This window comes from Berghia stephanieae, chromosome 4 (genome assembly GCF_034508935.2).
Source record: "Berghia stephanieae isolate SIO BIC M18660-M18661 chromosome 4, UCSD_Bste_1.3, whole genome shotgun sequence".
Classification (NCBI taxonomy): Eukaryota; Metazoa; Mollusca; class Gastropoda; order Nudibranchia; family Aeolidiidae; genus Berghia; species Berghia stephanieae.
This window is the reverse complement of record NC_088363.1, coordinates 38,211,209-38,214,893: the sequence shown is the minus strand read 5'-3', so window position 1 is coordinate 38,214,893 and position 3,685 is coordinate 38,211,209. Positions and strand designations below refer to the sequence as shown.

General features: G+C 37.4%; 1 pseudogene across 1 annotated transcript in view; it reads right to left on the bottom strand.

Moving 5' to 3' along the window:
* The window catches only part of LOC144971764 (sialin-like), a 51,512-nt pseudogene extending 49,127 nt beyond the window's left edge, over positions 1-2,385 (bottom strand). Inside the window, exons 1-2 of the transcript XR_013645180.1 lie at positions 2,281-2,385; positions 1-81 (exon numbers count right to left, since the gene is read on the bottom strand). The exon at positions 1-81 is cut by the window's left edge and continues 69 nt beyond it. The product of XR_013645180.1 is annotated as a sialin-like (transcript). The remainder of the gene's footprint in view (positions 82-2,280) is intronic.
* Positions 2,386-3,685: the final 1,300 nt, after the last annotated feature.

Below are 3,685 nucleotides of genomic sequence, written 5' to 3'. Positions count from 1 at the left end.
AATCCGATGTGACTGGTATAATGATATGATGAGTTTGATACAAGAATAGGGACAAAATACAGGTGGATGGTAAAGATAGGGCTTGAAAAGGAGACAACACAAGCCAATGATTAATAGTCACATAAAAAAATCGATACATTGTTATTGATAGAAAACATGTTCTGCGTTTGATAAAATTGATAATAGAAATGTTATCGCTGAATACATTTTTAAATAGATGCTTCTAAAAATGTAATTAATATTTTAATCATTTGTTAAAAATATTTTAAAAATGTTACCCGTCGTAAGAAATCGATTTGATGTCATCGTGTTTAATGATAGAGAAAAAATGAATTTGAAAAATAAAAAGCTTCAACATGCATTTATTGAATCCTGCTTATGATAAAGATAAATATTTTAAAAAACAACAAAAACACAAAAACTTTGCCTCGCCTTACCAACGTCATGTGAATATAAAATTCACGTACACAAATACACAGATATACAAAAAACACAACTCACACACATACACACACACATACACACACACACACACACATACACAAGGAAATGACGATGGATGGCCGGGGAAGCCGGGGTGGGGGGGGGGGAGAGACAAAGGTAGTATAAGTATAATATTTAAATTAGGTCCAGTCTCAAGTTCATGCCGTGAGGTAAAAGGGTGTCCAGTTTTAGTATCAGTTTTCTATGTTGCTTAGTGGTGTGCATGTGACAGAACTGAAGGACGGCAACTTGGATGTAAGGTTATGGGGTCTATCTTGAAAGACCGAATAATGGACTTTCTTGAAAGTCATATGCTGCTAAACGATAACCAGCATGGTTTTAGATCAAAGAGATCATGCATTACTCAACTATTACAGGTGATGGAGGATTTTACTCGCAGCAGCAGCAGCAGATTTTACCAAATTAATTGATCGTGATCAATGCATTGGTGTTGTTTATCTTGATTTCAGTAAGGCTTTTGATTCTGTGCCACATGAAAGTTATTCATTAAAATAAAAGCATATGGATTTAAAGGGAATGTCTTTAAGTGGATTAAAGACTTTCTGAATAATCAAATACAAAGAGTCATTGTCAATGGGGTGGGGTCGGATTTTAAGAATGTAATTATTGGTGTACCTCAAGGAAGCGTATTGGGACCACTTTTATTTCTATTATATATAAATGATTTACCATGTGGTATAAATTCAGCATGCAAACTGTTTGCAGACGATACAAAGAGCTATAGTACAACTGAACATCATAACATTCTACAAAATGATATATTTTTACTTTCCAAATAGTCTACAACATGGCATTTGGATTTTAATGTTTCGAAATGTAAAGTTTTACATATAGGAAAACATAATCCATGTCATAATTATTTTACCGATACTTCTATGTCAAATCTACTTTCCGTTGTGCCTTATGAAAAGGATGTGGGAGTTATTCTGATTCACTTTTGAATTGTGATATACATATTGATAATTGTGTAAGCCGTGCAAACAGAATGATGGGAATAATATATAGAACCTTTATAAGTCTTGATAAAACCATATTTTTATATTTGTATAAATCGCCTGTTTCACCAATTCTAGAATACGGAAATTGCATCTGGAGCCCATTGTATAAAAGACAATCTATTAGTATTGAAATCGCACAGAGGAGAGCTACCAAAAAGATTTATGCAATACAGTATTTATCTTATAAGGAAAGGTTAGAATTTCTTGATGAAATTGACAAAACCTGCAAAAGGATCCCCCCAAAAACTGAGAATATAGGGAGATTTAACAAACTTGTCCTAACCTCCGGAAAGAAGAACATACCAATGGTTTTTTAGAAAACAATACATCCCATGCTGGAATGAACGAAGCAAAGAATTGCTGAAAAAATATGAGGAGACACACGATGAACAGGTTGGAGAAGAACTACTAAACACACTACATGAAAGTCGAAAAGAGATATGGATAGACACTGTTGAAAAATTTGACCTCAGTCACTCCAGCCGCCATGCATGGCAAACCCTCAAAAAGCTAAACCCTGAAGCTCGTCAAACAAAATCTGCCCCCCAGATTGCAGCTGACGAAATTGCCAAAGAAATTAAACAACGGGGGCAACCCATCCCAAACCATCAATTTGGAAAAGAAATAAGAAAAGAATATCAAAAGACTTGAAAACTCTGCCTGACCATAGCATTTTTTAAAGTGTCCCAATAACGATTGATGAAATGAAAGGAGCTACAAAGAAAATAAAAAATGACAAAGCTGCTGGCATTGATGGAATATACCCCGACATGATTACTAACTTTGGACCAGAAACAATAGACTGGCTGGTAAATACTATGACAGACATCACGGAAAAGGGCACATACCCACAACTTTGAAAACATGCCAAAGTAATCGCCATATTAAAACCAGGCAAACCAATGACTGAACCATCCAGCTATAGACCAATATCTCTACTATGCTGCTTATACAAACTCCTGGAAAGAATCGTACTAGAGCGAATCACCCCATATATAAATCCCAGCATACCACCAGAACAAACGGGCTTTAGACCACAAAGAAGCACACGGGAACAGGTCCTTGCACTGACCTCATATATTGAAGCAGGCTTTGAGAACAAAAAGAAGACTGGTGCAGTCCTAATAGATTTGTCTGCAGCTTACGACACTGTTTGGACAGGCGGATTGATGTTAAAACTCTCCAAAATGATTCCTTGTAGAAAGACGCTCAAACTGTTGTCTACCATGACTGGCACAAGACAATTTCATATCATACTGGGAGAACACAAAAGCAAAACACGCAAAATTAAAAATGGGGTACCACCAGGTTCAGTTTTCGCACCAACTTTCTTCAATGTTTATATCTCCGACATGCCAAACTGCGAAGCACTCAAACTTGGATACGCTGATGACTGGGCATTAGCCTATCAATCGAAAAACTGGAAAGAGATTGAAGAAGTTCTAAGTAAAGACACCACTCGCCTGAAACAATATTTTGATAGGTGGTACCTAAAAATGAATACCACCAAATATCAGTATCCACAAACTTCCACGTGAATAATCGAGAGGCAACAAAAGAATTGAAGATCACAGCCGATAACTCAATACTACCCCCAGACCCCAACCCTAAATACCTCGGCATTACATTGGACAGACAACTAAATTACACATTGAGGGAACAGCACATAAAATCGCAAAAAGAAACAGCCTGGTGAGAAAACTCGCAAGTACAACCTGGGGAGCCTCACCACAGGTACTGAGAACGTCTGATTTGGCACTGTGCTATAGTGTCGGAGAATACTGTGCCCCTGTTTGGATGAGAAGCCCACATGCAAACCGCATTGACATCCGACTAAGAGAATCAATGAGAATTATAACAGGATGTCTCAAGTCAGCTCCAACTCGGTGGCTCCCAAAACTGAGCAGCATTGCACCACCAAGTTTTAGACGACAAGAAGCTAACCAAAAGATGCATGCAAGAATTGACGAAGCCACAGACAACATTCCCATAAAATCAATAATAAAGCAGGCACCTTCAACAACAAGACTCAATATAGAGAAGACCTTTCCACCTAACAATAATGGCAGACTTCAGTGTGGAGGAAAACTGGAGAGAAATGTGGAAGATGGAAACACCAAGAGGAGGAAACATCATTAAAGATCCAACCAAAAGAGTGCCTGCATTCAATAACGCCAGGAAAT